This window comes from Mytilus edulis, unplaced genomic scaffold (genome assembly GCF_963676685.1).
Source record: "Mytilus edulis unplaced genomic scaffold, xbMytEdul2.2 SCAFFOLD_563, whole genome shotgun sequence".
Taxonomy (NCBI): Eukaryota; Metazoa; Mollusca; class Bivalvia; order Mytilida; family Mytilidae; genus Mytilus; species Mytilus edulis.
Genome location: NW_027267961.1, coordinates 16,430 through 34,469, shown reverse-complemented (window position 1 = coordinate 34,469; position 18,040 = coordinate 16,430). Strand labels below are relative to the sequence as shown.

General features: G+C 35.9%; 14 non-coding genes across 14 annotated transcripts; all 14 read right to left on the bottom strand.

Annotated features, from left to right (window-relative positions):
* Nucleotides 1-210: 210 nt before the first annotated feature.
* On the bottom strand, nucleotides 211-403 carry LOC139506417 (U2 spliceosomal RNA). The gene has a single exon (XR_011660122.1). It is a non-coding gene; the product is annotated as a U2 spliceosomal RNA (small nuclear RNA).
* Nucleotides 404-1,389: 986 nt separating this feature from the next.
* LOC139506416 (U2 spliceosomal RNA) lies at nucleotides 1,390-1,582 on the bottom strand. The gene has a single exon (XR_011660121.1). It is a non-coding gene; the product is annotated as a U2 spliceosomal RNA (small nuclear RNA).
* Nucleotides 1,583-2,569: 987 nt separating this feature from the next.
* On the bottom strand, nucleotides 2,570-2,762 carry LOC139506415 (U2 spliceosomal RNA). The gene has a single exon (XR_011660120.1). It is a non-coding gene; the product is annotated as a U2 spliceosomal RNA (small nuclear RNA).
* Nucleotides 2,763-3,748: 986 nt separating this feature from the next.
* LOC139506418 (U2 spliceosomal RNA) lies at nucleotides 3,749-3,940 on the bottom strand. The gene has a single exon (XR_011660123.1). It is a non-coding gene; the product is annotated as a U2 spliceosomal RNA (small nuclear RNA).
* A 985-nt stretch (nucleotides 3,941-4,925) lies between these two features.
* On the bottom strand, nucleotides 4,926-5,119 carry LOC139506421 (U2 spliceosomal RNA). The gene has a single exon (XR_011660126.1). It is a non-coding gene; the product is annotated as a U2 spliceosomal RNA (small nuclear RNA).
* A 2,716-nt stretch (nucleotides 5,120-7,835) lies between these two features.
* LOC139506414 (U2 spliceosomal RNA) lies at nucleotides 7,836-8,028 on the bottom strand. Its single transcript, XR_011660119.1, has one exon. It is a non-coding gene; the product is annotated as a U2 spliceosomal RNA (small nuclear RNA).
* A 991-nt stretch (nucleotides 8,029-9,019) lies between these two features.
* Nucleotides 9,020-9,211, bottom strand: LOC139506420 (U2 spliceosomal RNA). Its single transcript, XR_011660125.1, has one exon. It is a non-coding gene; the product is annotated as a U2 spliceosomal RNA (small nuclear RNA).
* A 989-nt stretch (nucleotides 9,212-10,200) lies between these two features.
* LOC139506419 (U2 spliceosomal RNA) lies at nucleotides 10,201-10,394 on the bottom strand. The gene has a single exon (XR_011660124.1). It is a non-coding gene; the product is annotated as a U2 spliceosomal RNA (small nuclear RNA).
* Nucleotides 10,395-11,380: 986 nt separating this feature from the next.
* On the bottom strand, nucleotides 11,381-11,573 carry LOC139506413 (U2 spliceosomal RNA). Its single transcript, XR_011660118.1, has one exon. It is a non-coding gene; the product is annotated as a U2 spliceosomal RNA (small nuclear RNA).
* Nucleotides 11,574-12,559: 986 nt separating this feature from the next.
* On the bottom strand, nucleotides 12,560-12,752 carry LOC139506412 (U2 spliceosomal RNA). Its single transcript, XR_011660117.1, has one exon. It is a non-coding gene; the product is annotated as a U2 spliceosomal RNA (small nuclear RNA).
* Nucleotides 12,753-13,736: 984 nt separating this feature from the next.
* LOC139506410 (U2 spliceosomal RNA) lies at nucleotides 13,737-13,929 on the bottom strand. The gene has a single exon (XR_011660115.1). It is a non-coding gene; the product is annotated as a U2 spliceosomal RNA (small nuclear RNA).
* Nucleotides 13,930-14,915: 986 nt separating this feature from the next.
* On the bottom strand, nucleotides 14,916-15,108 carry LOC139506409 (U2 spliceosomal RNA). The gene has a single exon (XR_011660114.1). It is a non-coding gene; the product is annotated as a U2 spliceosomal RNA (small nuclear RNA).
* Nucleotides 15,109-16,096: 988 nt separating this feature from the next.
* Nucleotides 16,097-16,289, bottom strand: LOC139506408 (U2 spliceosomal RNA). Its single transcript, XR_011660113.1, has one exon. It is a non-coding gene; the product is annotated as a U2 spliceosomal RNA (small nuclear RNA).
* A 986-nt stretch (nucleotides 16,290-17,275) lies between these two features.
* Nucleotides 17,276-17,468, bottom strand: LOC139506407 (U2 spliceosomal RNA). Its single transcript, XR_011660112.1, has one exon. It is a non-coding gene; the product is annotated as a U2 spliceosomal RNA (small nuclear RNA).
* Nucleotides 17,469-18,040: the final 572 nt, after the last annotated feature.

Here is an 18,040-nt window from a genome sequence, read left to right as displayed (position 1 = left end):
CAACTTATTTTACATGCACGAGAAGTAGAATGATTTACAACAATGAGTAAAACTATACAATTTACGCAAACTCCTTAAATAAGAAAGATATATAGAAAAAGTACACATGTAGTGCTCAGTGAAAAGCATTAGAGAATATTTTACTGGGGCTGTTTCGCAGGCTATTGAAGGGAAAGCTATTTTTCTATTTTAATTTTCTCCCCCAAACAGGGGGAGTGAGCCGATCCTGGAGGTACTGCAATACCAGGCCAACTCGTGGCAAGAGCGGTGCAAGCACCTAACATCTCACCTAGTTGCAAAAATCAGTTTAATATCGAAGTACCCACATGGGGTACGTATCAGATATTAAGCTGATAAGAACAGATACTACACTTTGATCTTAGCCAAAAGGCCGAGAAGCGATACTCAAATCTTTCCGAGTTTCCAAAGCCTACAAATCCTATTTCTTACTCAAACACGGTGTTTTAATTTTAACCAAAGCTACACAAATTTTGCAAATTTATATACAAAAAGCACACGAAACACGAGATCTTGCTTTGCTTCAAATACCTGACAGCATGAAACGATTTCTGCATGACAAAACGGGTGTGAAAATAAAAAGCGGCTTGTGAAATACGGCAAGTCGCCAGAATATATTTTTAAACGTATAACATACGTATACGTATTTAATCTTAATCGAACGAAATAACATGATCATGTTGATTCATCCTAGGTCCGACGAACGCAGTTTTTAAAGCCTAGGAAATTTCATTAATCAGAAAATAAATTCAACGCTTTTTCACAATCAGCACGGACTTTTCACTGTCTCGTTTAGTTAACACAAACATAAACAGTTCACCTGTTCTATTTTTTAAAGGAATTGACCGGTACAGCAATTTTTAAATAAATTTCAGAAGGAGGAAAAAACTTACCGGCCGACTGCAGTTTCCATCGTTTGCCCTCGTTCTGAGGCGACGTCGCTATTAACGATGATTGAAACAGTAGAAGGGGACGTAATTCTTTTCCCCGCGTTTTTCCGTAACGCTAAAAATTTATAGAGTTTCTTTTTAGGAACGAGAATACATTAATACACTGACATGTGCTGTTATAAATACAAGCAAGCGACAACAAAAATATTACATTACAAGAAAAGAAAAGAACTTTTTAGAGAACAGACATAAAAAAGAAAAAAAAGAAAATGCAACTTATTTTACATGCACGAGAAGTAGAATGATTTACAACAATGAGTAAAACTATACAATTTACGCAAACTCCTTAAATAAGAAAGATATATAGAAAAAGTACACATGTAGTGCTCAGTGAAAAGCATTAGAGAATATTTTACTGGGGCTGTTTCGCAGGCTATTGAAGGGAAAGCTATTTTTCTATTTTAATTTTCTCCCCAAACAGGGGGAGTGAGCCGATCCTGGAGGTACTGCAATACCAGGCCAACTCGTGGCAAGAGCGGTGCAAGCACCTAACATCTCACCTAGTTGCAAAAATCAGTTTAATATCGAAGTACCCACATGGGGTACGTATCAGATATTAAGCTGATAAGAACAGATACTACACTTTGATCTTAGCCAAAAGGCCGAGAAGCGATACTCAAATCTTTCCGAGTTTCCAAAGCCTACAAATCCTATTTCTTACTCAAACACGGTGTTTTAATTTTAACCAAAGCTACACAAATTTTGCAAATTTATATACAAAAAGCACACGAAACACGAGATCTTGCTTTGCTTCAAATACCTGACAGCATGAAACGATTTCTGCATGACAAAACGGGTGTGAAAATAAAAAGCGGCTTGTGAAATACGGCAAGTCGCCAGAATATATTTTTAAACGTATAACATACGTATACGTATTTAATCTTAATCGAACGAAATAACATGATCATGTTGATTCATCCTAGGTCCGACGAACGCAGTTTTTAAAGCCTAGGAAATTTCATTAATCAGAAAATAAATTCAACGCTTTTTCACAATCAGCACGGACTTTTCACTGTCTCGTTTAGTTAACACAAACATAAACAGTTCACCTGTTCTATTTTTTAAAGGAATTGACCGGTACAGCAATTTTTAAATAAATTTCAGAAGGAGGAAAAAACTTACCGGCCGACTGCAGTTTCCATCGTTTTGCCCTCGTTCTGAGGCGACGTCGCTATTAACGATGATTGAAACAGTAGAAGGGGACGTAATTCTTTTCCCCGCGTTTTTCCGTAACGCTAAAAATTTATAGAGTTTCTTTTTAGGAACGAGAATACATTAATACACTGACATGTGCTGTTATAAATACAAGCAAGCGACAACAAAAATATTACATTACAAGAAAAGAAAAGAACTTTTTAGAGAACAGACATAAAAAAGAAAAAAAAGAAAATGCAACTTATTTTACATGCACGAGAAGTAGAATGATTTACAACAATGAGTAAAACTATACAATTTACGCAAACTCCTTAAATAAGAAAGATATATAGAAAAAGTACACATGTAGTGCTCAGTGAAAAGCATTAGAGAATATTTTACTGGGGCTGTTTCGCAGGCTATTGAAGGGAAAGCTATTTTTCTATTTTAATTTTCTCCCCAAACAGGGGGAGTGAGCCGATCCTGGAGGTACTGCAATACCAGGCCAACTCGTGGCAAGAGCGGTGCAAGCACCTAACATCTCACCTAGTTGCAAAAATCAGTTTAATATCGAAGTACCCACATGGGGTACGTATCAGATATTAAGCTGATAAGAACAGATACTACACTTTGATCTTAGCCAAAAGGCCGAGAAGCGATACTCAAATCTTTCCGAGTTTCCAAAGCCTACAAATCCTATTTCTTACTCAAACACGGTGTTTTAATTTTAACCAAAGCTACACAAATTTTGCAAATTTATATACAAAAAGCACACGAAACACGAGATCTTGCTTTGCTTCAAATACCTGACAGCATGAAACGATTTCTGCATGACAAAACGGGTTGTGAAAATAAAAAGCGGCTTGTGAAATACGGCAAGTCGCCAGAATATATTTTTAAACGTATAACATACGTATACGTATTTAATCTTAATCGAACGAAATAACATGATCATGTTGATTCATCCTAGGTCCGACGAACGCAGTTTTTAAAGCCTAGGAAATTTCATTAATCAGAAAATAAATTCAACGCTTTTTCACAATCAGCACGGACTTTTCACTGTCTCGTTTAGTTAACACAAACATAAACAGTTCACCTGTTCTATTTTTTAAAGGAATTGACCGGTACAGCAATTTTTAAATAAATTTCAGAAGGAGGAAAAAACTTACGGCCGACTGCAGTTTCCATCGTTTGCCCTCGTTCTGAGGCGACGTCGCTATTAACGATGATTGAAACAGTAGAAGGGGACGTAATTCTTTTCCCCGCGTTTTTCCGTAACGCTAAAAATTTATAGAGTTTCTTTTTAGGAACGAGAATACATTAATACACTGACATGTGCTGTTATAAATACAAGCAAGCGACAACAAAAATATTACATTACAAGAAAAGAAAAGAACTTTTTAGAGAACAGACATAAAAAAGAAAAAAAAGAAAATGCAACTTATTTTACATGCACGAGAAGTAGAATGATTTACAACAATGAGTAAAACTATACAATTTACGCAAACTCCTTAAATAAGAAAGATATATAGAAAAAGTACACATGTAGTGCTCAGTGAAAAGCATTAGAGAATATTTTACTGGGGCTGTTTCGCAGGCTATTGAAGGGAAAGCTATTTTTCTATTTTAATTTTCTCCCCAAACAGGGGGAGTGAGCCGATCCTGGAGGTACTGCAATACCAGGCCAACTCGTGGCAAGAGCGGTGCAAGCACCTAACATCTCACCTAGTTGCAAAAATCAGTTTAATATCGAAGTACCCACATGGGGTACGTATCAGATATTAAGCTGATAAGAACAGATACTACACTTTGATCTAGCCAAAAGGCCGAGAAGCGATACTCAAATCTTCCGAGTTTCCAAAGCCTACAAATCCTATTTCTTACTCAAACACGGTGTTTTAATTTTAACCAAAGCTACACAAATTTTGCAAATTTTATATACAAAAAGCACACGAAACACGAGATCTTGCTTTGCTTCAAATACCTGACAGCATGAAACGATTTCTGCATGACAAAACGGGTGTGAAAATAAAAAGCGGCTTGTGAAATACGGCAAGTCGCCAGAATATATTTTTAAACGTATAACATACGTATACGTATTTAATCTTAATCGAACGAAATAACATGATCATGTTGATTCATCCTAGGTCCGACGAACGCAGTTTTTAAAGCCTAGGAAATTTCATTAATCAGAAAATAAATTCAACGCTTTTCACAATCAGCACGGACTTTTCACTGTCTCGTTTAGTTAACACAAACATAAACAGTTCACCTGTTCTATTTTTTAAAGGAATTGACCGGTACAGCAATTTTTAAATAAATTTCAGAAGGAGGAAAAAACTTACCGGCCGACTGCAGTTTCCATCGTTTGCCCTCGTTCTGAGGCGACGTCGCTATTAACGATGATTGAAACAGTAGAGGGGACGTAATTCTTTTCCCCGCGTTTTTCCGTAACGCTAAAAATTTTATAGAGTTTCTTTTTAGGAACGAGAATACATTAATACACTGACATGTGCTGTTATAAATACAAGCAAGCGACAACAAAAATATTACATTACAAGAAAAGAAAAGAACTTTTTAGAGAACAGACATAAAAAAGAAAAAAAGAAAATGCAACTTATTTTACATGCACGAGAAGTAGAATGATTTACAACAATGAGTAAAACTATACAATTTACGCAAACTCCTTAAATAAGAAAGATATATAGAAAAAGTACACATGTAGTGCTCAGTGAAAAGCATTAGAGAATATTTTACTGGGGCTGTTTCGCAGGCTATTGAAGGGAAAGCTATTTTTTCTATTTTAATTTTCTCCCCAAACAGGGGGAGTGAGCCGATCCTGGAGGTACTGCAATACCAGGCCAACTCGTGGCAAGAGCGGTGCAAGCACCTAACATCTCACCTAGTTGCAAAAATCAGTTTAATATCGAAGTACCCACATGGGGTACGTATCAGATATTAAGCTGATAAGAACAGATACTTTTTTTTATATTTCAAACATTTTATTAATAATAGATATCAAATACTATATTGAATACAATCAATAGTTAAAATCATATATCACAGATAATACGATTGTAACTCAATATTAAATAAGTCCCGGAAATTAATGATAATCAAATACTTTTAGATTTAAATGAAATTACCAAAAATAAATTTACATGAAATCTATTTTCAAAACCCCTAAATAATTACTGAAAACCCCCCAATTTATAAATAAACAACAAAGTGTTTTGAATTCCTTTTACAAATCTATATATAAACTTTCCTTTAAATAATTTACCTTTATAACTAAAACCAGTTTTTGTAAACTAGTAATATATTTAACTTTAACTATAAATAAACATCATACGATAAATTTTACCTATAATGTTTACCTTTAACAAAATCAAAATACACAATACATAGTGATTACATTTAACATCAAAATCAATATCGTACATACACAACCCACTAAAGTCCATAATGCATTGTCATGTATGCTACGATAAATACTTTCACCTTTAAATTTCTAAACTGAACTGTTTTAAATACTACATGTAATAAATACATGTCAAATTCCATATTACTTTAGACTTTAAAGAAAACCATCAGAAAGTGCTGATTTGTAATTACAATAATTTTCATGTACTACAATATTAAAATCTGCTTGTAAACTGTCTAATATTAACTGTTTATGTTTATGCCTGTCCGATTCTTTACCAATTATATCCCGTAATTCCGTATCACTGAGTATAGACGAAACGAACTTATTCTGGTCATTTACACGACCTAATACCGTATAACTTTCCCTTCTGATGTATTAAGTAAAACCAGTTGGTATGTTTCCCTTTTAACATCAGTCACTTTTCGCTTTTTACCACTAACAACTTTGTACTGTACTTCTCCAGAAAGATCGTCCGGATCTGTCGCGATATCGGACCATAACTTGGAAACGGACGAGGACTTTTCGGTATCCACGGTCTCTTGTGACGTATCCACGGTCTCCTGTGTCGTATCCTTTGTAACGGGGGAAGTATCCTGTGTAACCTGCATATCTACCGGTGTATCATCACTAATGTCACTGTTTTGAGTCTCCGGAACCGAGACTGCTTCCAACGGAACTGTTGCCTTTTTTGCCTGACGGACAGTTTCTTACGAATATGTCCAACGGTTCTACACTTCAGGCATAAGGGTGCCCTACCCACCACGGTAAGTAGACAGTCTTTACCTGCTATACTAGTACGGTATGGTAACGATTGTACATCCTTCTCTGAAATCTCAATGTAACTTTAATGTTCCCATTAGCAAACGTTATTCCTTCGGATTTCTCCGTTTCACGTGAACAACTAACTATTTTGCCATACTGTTCTAAAAACGATTCAACTGCAGTTAGCTTTAACCACACTGGAAGCCACAAAACTTTCAATAACACTGTTCTTGTGTCTGCACGGCTTACTGCAACTCTGGTATCTAACGACGTAAAGTCCGAATTAATCACTTTATCAGCAATATCTTCAGTAGTAAAGGTTGTATACCAAACACCACCAATATCCACCTTGAAAATCGCTGTCACATCATCCGGGTTAACAATGTTCTTTAATGCACGGATAATCCAAGTACGTGTGTTAACTGGTGAGCCATCCGTAAACGAAAACTTCGCACTGCATCTAAGTAATCCATAATCTACTAAATCCATTTTAACACTTTAACTTTTAACTTTAACTTTTCACTCGCTTTAATCTTTGCCAAAAGGCCGAGAAGCGATACTCAAATCTTTCCGAGTTTCCAAAGCCTACAAATCCTATTTCTTACTCAAACACGGTGTTTTAATTTAACCAAAGCTACACAAATTTTGCAAATTTATATACAAAAAGCACACGAAACACGAGATCTTGCTTTGCTTCAAATACCTGACAGCATGAAACGATTTCTGCATGACAAAACGGGGTGTGAAAATAAAAAGCGGCTTGTGAAATACGGCAAGTCGCCAGAATATATTTTTAAACGTATAACATACGTATACGTATTTAATCTTAATCGAACGAAATAACATGATCATGTTGATTCATCCTAGGTCCGACGAACGCAGTTTTTAAAGCCTAGGAAATTTCATTAATCAGAAAATAAATTCAACGCTTTTTCACAATCAGCACGGACTTTTCACTGTCTCGTTTAGTTAACACAAACATAAACAGTTCACCTGTTCTATTTTTTAAAGGAATTGACCGGTACAGCAATTTTTAAATAAATTTCAGAAGGAGGAAAAAACTTACCGGCCGACTGCAGTTTCCATCGTTTGCCCTCGTTCTGAGGCGACGTCGCTATTAACGATGATTGAAACAGTAGAAGGGGACGTAATTCTTTTCCCCGCGTTTTTCCGTAACGCTAAAAATTTATAGAGTTTCTTTTTAGGAACGAGAATACATTAATACACTGACATGTGCTGTTATAAATACAAGCAAGCGACAACAAAAATATTACATTACAAGAAAAGAAAAGAACTTTTTAGAGAACAGACATAAAAAAGAAAAAAAAGAAAATGCAACTTATTTTACATGCACGAGAAGTAGAATGATTTACAACAATGAGTAAAACTATACAATTTACGCAAACTCCTTAAATAAGAAAGATATATAGAAAAAGTACACATGTAGTGCTCAGTGAAAAGCATTAGAGAATATTTTACTGGGGCTGTTTCGCAGGCTATTGAAGGGAAAGCTATTTTTCTATTTTAATTTTCTCCCCAAACAGGGGGAGTGAGCCGATCCTGGAGGTACTGCAATACCAGGCCAACTCGTGGCAAGAGCGGTGCAAGCACCTAACATCTCACCTAGTTGCAAAAATCAGTTTAATATCGAAGTACCCACATGGGGTACGTATCAGATATTAAGCTGATAAGAACAGATACTACACTTTGATCTTAGCCAAAAGGCCGAGAAGCGATACTCAAATCTTTCCGAGTTTCCAAAGCCTACAAATCCTATTTCTTACTCAAACACGGTGTTTTAATTTTAACCAAAGCTACACAAATTTTGCAAATTTATATACAAAAAGCACACGAAACACGAGATCTTGCTTTGCTTCAAATACCTGACAGCATGAAACGATTTCTGCATGACAAAACGGGTGTGAAAATAAAAAGCGGCTTGTGAAATACGGCAAGTCGCCAGAATATATTTTTAAACGTATAACATACGTATACGTATTTAATCTTAATCGAACGAAATAACATGATCATGTTGATTCATCCTAGGTCCGACGAACGCAGTTTTTAAAGCCTAGGAAATTTCATTAATCAGAAAATAAATTCAACGCTTTTTCACACAGATCAGCACGGGAGTCTTTTCACTGTCTCGTTTAGTTAACACAAACATAAACAGTTCACCTGTTCTATTTTTTAAAGGAATTGACCGGTACAGCAATTTTTAAATAAATTTCAGAAGGAGGAAAAAACTTACCGGCCGACTGCAGTTTCCATCGTTTGCCCTCGTTCTGAGGCGACGTCGCTATTAACGATGATTGAAACAGTAGAAGGGGACGTAATTCTTTTCCCCGCGTTTTTCCGTAACGCTAAAAATTTATAGAGTTTCTTTTTAGGAACGAGAATACATTAATACACTGACATGTGCTGTTATAAATACAAGCAAGCGACAACAAAAATATTACATTACAAGAAAAGAAAAGAACTTTTTAGAGAACAGACATAAAAAAGAAAAAAAGAAAATGCAACTTATTTTACATGCACGAGAAGTAGAATGATTTACAACAATGAGTAAAACTATACAATTTACGCAAACTCCTTAAATAAGAAGATATATAGAAAAAGTACACATGTAGTGCTCAGTGAAAAGCATTAGAGAATATTTTACTGGGGCTGTTTCGCAGGCTATTGAAGGGAAAAGCTATTTTTCTATTTTAATTTTCTCCCCAAACAGGGGGAGTGAGCCGATCCTGAGGTACTGCAATACCAGGCCAACTCGTGGCAAGAGCGGTGCAAGCACCTAACATCTCACCTAGTTGCAAAAATCAGTTTAATATCGAAGTACCCACATGGGGTACGTATCAGATATTAAGCTGATAAGAACAGATACTACACTTTGATCTTAGCCAAAAGGCCGAGAAGCGATACTCAAATCTTTCCGAGTTTCCAAAGCCTACAAATCCTATTTCTTACTCAAACCACGGTGTTTAATTTTAACCAAAGCTACACAAATTTTGCAAATTTATATACAAAAAGCACACGAAACACGAGATCTTGCTTTGCTTCAAATACCTGACAGCATGAAACGATTTCTGCATGACAAAACGGGTGTGAAAATAAAAAGCGGCTTGTGAAATAACGGCAAGTCGCCAGAATATATTTTTAAACGTATAACATACGTATACGTATTTAATCTTAATCGAACGAAATAACATGATCATGTTGATTCATCCTAGGTCCGACGAACGCAGTTTTTAAAGCCTAGGAAATTTCATTAATCAGAAATTAAATTCAACGCTTTTTCACAATCAGCACGGACTTTTCACTGTCTCGTTTAAGTTAACACAAACAAAACAGTTCACCTGTTCTATTTTTTAAAGGAATTGACCGGTACAGCAATTTTTAAATAAATTTCAGAGGAGGAAAAAACTTACCGGCCGACTGCAGTTTCCATCGTTTGCCCTCGTTCTGAGGCGACGTCGCTATTAACGATGATTGAAACAGTAGAAGGGGACGTAATTCTTTTCCCCGCGTTTTTCCCGTAACGCTAAAAATTTATAGAGTTTCTTTTTAGGAACGAGAATACATTAATACACTGACATGTGCTGTTATAAATACAAGCAAGCGACAACAAAAATATTACATTACAAGAAAAGAAAAGAACTTTTTAGAGAACAGACATAAAAAAGAAAAAAAAGAAAATGCAACTTATTTTACATGCACGAGAAGTAGAATGATTTACAACAATGAGTAAAACTATACAATTTACGCAACTCCTTAAATAAGGAAAGATATATAGAAAAAAGTACACATGTAGTGCTCAGTGAAAAGCATTAGAGAATATTTTACTGGGGCTGTTTCGCAGGCTATTGAAGGGAAAGCTATTTTTCTATTTTTAATTTTCTCCCCAAACAGGGGGAGTGAGCCGATCCTGGAGGTACTGCAATTACCAGGCCAACTCGTGGCAAGAGCGGTGCAAGCACCTAACATCTCACCTAGTTGCAAAAATCAGTTTAATATCGAAGTACCCACATGGGGTACGTATCAGATATTAAGCTGATAAGAACAGATACTACACTTTGATCTTAGCCAAAAGGCCGAGAAGCGATACTCAAATCTTTCCGAGTTTCCAAAGCCTACAAATCCTATTTCTTACTCAAACACGGTGTTTTAATTTTAACCAAAGCTACACAAATTTTGCAAATTTATATACAAAAAGCACACGAAACACGAGATCTTGCTTTGCTTCAAATACCTGACAGCATGAAACGATTTCTGCATGACAAAACGGGTGTGAAAATAAAAGCGGCTTGTGAAATACGGCAAGTCGCCAGAATATATTTTTAAACGTATAACATACGTATACGTATTTAATCTTAATCGAACGAAATAACATGATCATGTTGATTCATCCTAGGTCCGACGAACGCAGTTTTTAAAGCCTAGGAAATTTCATTAATCAGAAAATAAATTCAACGCTTTTTCACAATCAGCACGGACTTTTCACTGTCTCGTTTAGTTAACACAAACATAAACAGTTCACCTGTTCTATTTTTTAAAGGAATTGACCGGTACAGCAATTTTTAAATAAATTTCAGAAGGAGGAAAAAACTTACCGGCCGACTGCAGTTTCCATCGTTTGCCCTCGTTCTGAGGCGACGTCGCTATTAACGATGATTGAAACAGTAGAAGGGGACGTAATTCTTTTCCCCGCGTTTTTCCGTAACGCTAAAAATTTATAGAGTTTCTTTTTAGGAACGAGAATACATTAATACACTGACATGTGCTGTTATAAATACAAGCAAGCGACAACAAAAAATATTACATTACAAGAAAAGAAAAGAACTTTTTAGAGAACAGACATAAAAAAGAAAAAAAAGAAAATGCAACTTATTTTACATGCACGAGAAGTAGAATGATTTACAACAATGAGTAAAACTATACAATTTACGCAAACTCCTTAAATAAGAAAGATATATAGAAAAAGTACACATGTAGTGCTCAGTGAAAAGCATTAGAGAATATTTTACTGGGGCTGTTTCGCAGGCTATTGAAGGGAAAGCTATTTTTCTATTTTAATTTTCTCCCCAAACAGGGGGAGTGAGCCGATCCTGGAGGTACTGCAATACCAGGCCAACTCGTGGCAAGAGCGGTGCAAGCACCTAACATCTCACCTAGTTGCAAAAATCAGTTTAATATCGAAGTACCCACATGGGGTACGTATCAGATATTAAGCTGATAAGAACAGATACTACACTTTGATCTTAGCCAAAAGGCCGAGAAGCGATACTCAAATCTTTCCGAGTTTCCAAAGCCTACAAATCCTATTTCTTACTCAAACACGGTGTTTTAATTTTAACCAAAGCTACACAAATTTTGCAAATTTATATACAAAAAGCACACGAAACACGAGATCTTGCTTTGCTTCAAATACCTGACAGCATGAAACGATTTCTGCATGACAAAACGGGTGTGAAAATAAAAAGCGGCTTGTGAAATACGGCAAGTCGCCAGAATATATTTTTAAACGTATAACATACGTATACGTATTTAATCTTAATCGAACGAAATAACATGATCATGTTGATTCATCCTAGGTCCGACGAACGCAGTTTTTAAAGCCTAGGAAATTTCATTAATCAGAAAATAAATTCAACGCTTTGTCACAATCAGCACGGACTTTTCACTGTCTCGTTTAGTTAACACAAACATAAACAGTTCACCTGTTCTATTTTTTAAAGGAATTGACCGGTACAGCAATTTTTAAATAAATTTCAGAAGGAGGAAAAAACTTACCGGCCGACTGCAGTTTCCATCGTTTGCCCTCGTTCTGAGGCGACGTCGCTATTAACGATGATTGAAACAGTAGAAGGGGACGTAATTCTTTTCCCCGCGTTTTTCCGTAACGCTAAAAATTTATAGAGTTTCTTTTTAGGAACGAGAATACATTAATACACTGACATGTGCTGTTATAAATACAAGCAAGCGACAACAAAAATATTACATTACAAGAAAAGAAAAGAACTTTTTAGAGAACAGACATAAAAAAGAAAAAAAAGAAAATGCAACTTATTTTACATGCACGAGAAGTAGAATGATTTACAACAATGAGTAAAACTATACAATTTACGCAAACTCCTTAAATAAGAAAGATATATAGAAAAAGTACACATGTAGTGCTCAGTGAAAAGCATTAGAGAATATTTTACTGGGGCTGTTTCGCAGGCTATTGAAGGGAAAGCTATTTTTCTATTTTAATTTTCTCCCCAAACAGGGGGAGTGAGCCGATCCTGGAGGTACTGCAATACCAGGCCAACTCGTGGCAAGAGCGGTGCAAGCACCTAACATCTCACCTAGTTGCAAAAATCAGTTTAATATCGAAGTACCCACATGGGGTACGTATCAGATATTAAGCTGATAAGAACAGATACTACACTTTGATCTTAGCCAAAAGGCCGAGAAGCGATACTCAAATCTTTCCGAGTTTCCAAAGCCTACAAATCCTATTTCTTACTCAAACACGGTGTTTTAATTTTAACCAAAGCTACACAAATTTTGCAAATTTATATACAAAAAGCACACGAAACACGAGATCTTGCTTTGCTTCAATACCTGACAGCATGAAACGATTTCTGCATGACAAAACGGGTGTGAAAATAAAAAGCGGCCTTGTGAAATACGGCAAGTCGCCAGAATATATTTTTAAACGTATAACATACGTATACGTATTTAATCTTAATCGAACGAAATAACATGATCATGTTGATTCATCCTAGGTCCGACGAACGCAGTTTTTAAAGCCTAGAAATTTCATTAATCAGAAAATAAATTCAACGCTTTTTCACAATCAGCACGGACTTTTCACTGTCTCGTTTAGTTAACACAAACATAAACAGTTCACCTGTTCTATTTTTTAAAGGAATTGACCGTACAGCAATTTTTAAATAAATTTCAGAAGGAGGAAAAAACTTACCGGCCGACTGCAGTTTCCATCGTTTGCCCTCGTTCTGAGGCGACGTCGCTATTAACGATGATTGAAACAGTAGAAGGGGACGTAATTCTTTTCCCCGCGTTTTTCCGTAACGCTAAAAATTTATAGAGTTTCTTTTTAGGAACGAGAATACATTAATACACTGACATGTGCTGTTATAAATACAAGCAAGCGACAACAAAAATATTACATTACAAGAAAAGAAAAGAACTTTTTAGAGAACAGACATAAAAAAGAAAAAAAAGAAAATGCAACTTATTTTACATGCACGAGAAGTAGAATGATTTACAACAATGAGTAAAACTATACAATTTACGCAAACTCCTTAAATAAGAAAGATATATAGAAAAAGTACACATGTAGTGCTCAGTGAAAAGCATTAGAGAATATTTTACTGGGGCTGTTTCGCAGGCTATTGAAGGGAAAGCTATTTTTCTATTTTAATTTTCTCCCCAAACAGGGGGAGTGAGCCGATCCTGGAGGTACTGCAATACCAGGCCAACTCGTGGCAAGAGCGGTGCAAGCACCTAACATCTCACCTAGTTGCAAAAATCAGTTTAATATCGAAGTACCCACATGGGGTACGTATCAGATATTAAGCTGATAAGAACAGATACTACACTTTGATCTTAGCCAAAAGGCCGAGAAGCGATACTCAAATCTTTCCGAGTTTCCAAAGCCTACAAATCCTATTTCTTACTCAAACACGGTGTTTTAATTTTAACCAAAGCTACACAAATTTTGCAAATTTATATACAAAAAGCACACGAAACACGAGATCTTGCTTTGCTTCAAATACCTGACAGCATGAAACGATTTCTGCATGACAAAACGGGTGTGAAAATAAAAAGCGGCTTGTGAAATACGGCAAGTCGCCAGAATATATTTTTAAACGTATAACATACGTATACGTATTTAATCTTAATCGAACGAAATAACATGATCATGTTGATTCATCCTAGGTCCGACGAACGCAGTTTTTAAAGCCTAGGAAATTTCATTAATCAGAAAATAAATTCAACGCTTTTTCACAATCAGCACGGACTTTTCACTGTCTCGTTTAGTTAACACAAACATAAACAGTTCACCTGTTCTATTTTTTAAAGGAATTGACCGGTACAGCAATTTTTAAATAAATTTCAGAAGGAGGAAAAAACTTACCGGCCGACTGCAGTTTCCATCGTTTGCCCTCGTTCTGAGGCGACGTCGCTATTAACGATGATTGAAACAGTAGAAGGGGACGTAATTCTTTTCCCCGCGTTTTTCCGTAACGCTAAAAATTTATAGAGTTTCTTTTTAGGAACGAGAATACATTAATACACTGACATGTGCTGTTATAAATACAAGCAAGCGACAACAAAAATATTACATTACAAGAAAAGAAAAGAACTTTTTAGAGAACAGACATAAAAAAGAAAAAAAAGAAAATGCAACTTATTTTACATGCACGAGAAGTAGAATGATTTACAACAATGAGTAAAACTATACAATTTACGCAAACTCCTTAAATAAGAAAGATATATAGAAAAAGTACACATGTAGTGCTCAGTGAAAAGCATTAGAGAATATTTTACTGGGGCTGTTTCGCAGGCTATTGAAGGGAAAGCTATTTTTCTATTTTAATTTTCTCCCCAAACAGGGGGAGTGAGCCGATCCTGGAGGTACTGCAATACCAGGCCAACTCGTGGCAAGAGCGGTGCAAGCACCTAACATCTCACCTAGTTGCAAAAATCAGTTTAATATCGAAGTACCCACATGGGGTACGTATCAGATATTAAGCTGATAAGAACAGATACTACACTTTGATCTTAGCCAAAAGGCCGAGAAGCGATACTCAAATCTTTCCGAGTTTCCAAAGCCTACAAATCCTATTTCTTACTCAAACACGGTGTTTTAATTTTAACCAAAGCTACACAAATTTTGCAAATTTATATACAAAAAGCACACGAAACACGAGATCTTGCTTTGCTTCAAATACCTGACAGCATGAAACGATTTCTGCATGACAAAACGGGTGTGAAAATAAAAAGCGGCTTGTGAAATACGGCAAGTCGCCAGAATATATTTTTAAACGTATAACATAACGTATACGTATTTAATCTTAATCGAACGAAATAACATGATCATGTTGATTCATCCTAGGTCCGACGAACGCAGTTTTTAAAGCCTAGGAAATTTCATTAATCAGAAAATAAATTCAACGCTTTTTCACAATCAGCACGGACTTTTCACTGTCTCGTTTAGTTAACACAAACATAAACAGTTCACCTGTTCTATTTTTTAAAGGAATTGACCGGTACAGCAATTTTTAAATAAATTTCAGAAGGAGGAAAAAAACTTACCGGCCGACTGCAGTTTCCATCGTTTGCCCTCGTTCTGAGGCGACGTCGCTATTAACGATGATTGAAACAGTAGAAGGGGACGTAATTCTTTTCCCCGCGTTTTTCCGTAACGCTAAAAATTTATAGAGTTTCTTTTTAGGAACGAGAATACATTAATACACTGACATGTGCTGTTATAAATACAAGCAAGCGACAACAAAAATATTACATTACAAGAAAAGAAAAGAACTTTTTAGAGAACAGACATAAAAAAGAAAAAAAAGAAAATGCAACTTATTTTACATGCACGAGAAGTAGAATGATTTACAACAATGAGTAAAACTATACAATTTACGCAAACTCCTTAAATAAGAAAGATATATAGAAAAAGTACACATGTAGTGCTCAGTGAAAAGCATTAGAGAATATTTTACTGGGGCTGTTTCGCAGGCTATTGAAGGGAAAGCTATTTTTCTATTTTAATTTTCTCCCCAAACAGGGGGAGTGAGCCGATCCTGGAGGTACTGCAATACCAGGCCAACTCGTGGCAAGAGCGGTGCAAGCACCTAACATCTCACCTAGTTGCAAAAATCAGTTTAATATCGAAGTACCCACATGGGGTACGTATCAGATATTAAGCTGATAAGAACAGATACTACACTTTGATCTTAGCCAAAAGGCCGAGAAGCGATACTCAAATCTTTCCGAGTTTCCAAAGCCTACAAATCCTATTTCTTACTCAAAACACGGTGTTTTAATTTTAACCAAAGCTACACAAATTTGCAAATTTATATACAAAAAGCACACGAAACACGAGATCTTGCTTTGCTTCAAATACCTGACAGCATGAAACGATTTCTGCATGACAAAACGGGTGTGAAAATAAAAAGCGGCTTGTGAAATACGGCAAGTCGCCAGAATATATTTTTAAACGTATAACATACGTATACGTATTTAATCTTAATCGAACGAAATAACATGATCATGTTGATTCATCCTAGGTCCGACGAACGCAGTTTTTAAAGCCTAGGAAATTTCATTAATCAGAAAATAAATTCAACGCTTTTTCACAATCAGCACGGACTTTTCACTGTCTCGTTTAGTTAACACAAACATAAACAGTTCACCTGTTCTATTTTTTAAAGGAATTGACCGGTACAGCAATTTTTAAATAAATTTCAGAAGGAGGAAAAAACTTACCGGCCGACTGCAGTTTCCATCGTTTGCCCTCGTTCTGAGGCGACGTCGCTATTAACGATGATTGAAACAGTAGAAGGGGACGTAATTCTTTTCCCCGCGTTTTTCCGTAACGCTAAAAATTTATAGAGTTTCTTTTTAGGAACGAGAATACATTAATACACTGACATGTGCTGTTATAAATACAAGCAAGCGACAACAAAAATATTACATTACAAGAAAAGAAAAGAACTTTTTAGAGAACAGACATAAAAAAGAAAAAAAAGAAAATGCAACTTATTTTACATGCACGAGAAGTAGAATGATTTACAACAATGAGTAAAACTATACAATTTACGCAAACTCCTTAAATAAGAAAGATATATAGAAAAAGTACACATGTAGTGCTCAGTGAAAAGCATTAGAGAATATTTTACTGGGGCTGTTTCGCAGGCTATTGAAGGGAAAGCTATTTTTCTATTTTAATTTTCTCCCCAAACAGGGGGAGTGAGCCGATCCTGGAGGTACTGCAATACCAGGCCAACTCGTGGCAAGAGCGGTGCAAGCACCTAACATCTCACCTAGTTGCAAAAATCAGTTTAATATCGAAGTACCCACATGGGGTACGTATCAGATATTAAGCTGATAAGAACAGATACTACACTTTGATCTTAGCCAAAAGGCCGAGAAGCGATACTCAAATCTTTCCGAGTTTCCAAAGCCTACAAATCCTATTTCTTACTCAAACACGGTGTTTTAATTTTAACCAAAGCTACACAAATTTTGCAAATTTATATACAAAAAGCACACGAAACACGAGATCTTGCTTTGCTTCAAATACCTGACAGCATGAAACGATTTCTGCATGACAAAACGGGTGTGAAAATAAAAAGCGGCTTGTGAAATACGGCAAGTCGCCAGAATATATTTTTAAACGTATAACATACGTATACGTATTTAATCTTAATCGAACGAAATAACATGATCATGTTGATTCATCCTAGGTCCGACGAACGCAGTTTTTAAAGCCTAGGAAATTTCATTAATCAGAAAATAAATTCAACGCTTTTTCACAATCAGCACGGACTTTTCACTGTCTCGTTTAGTTAACACAAACATAAACAGTTCACCTGTTCTATTTTTTAAAGGAATTGACCGGTACAGCAATTTTTAAATAAATTTCAGAAGGAGGAAAAAACTTACCGGCCGACTGCAGTTTCCATCGTTTGCCCTCGTTCTGAGGCGACGTCGCTATTAACGATGATTG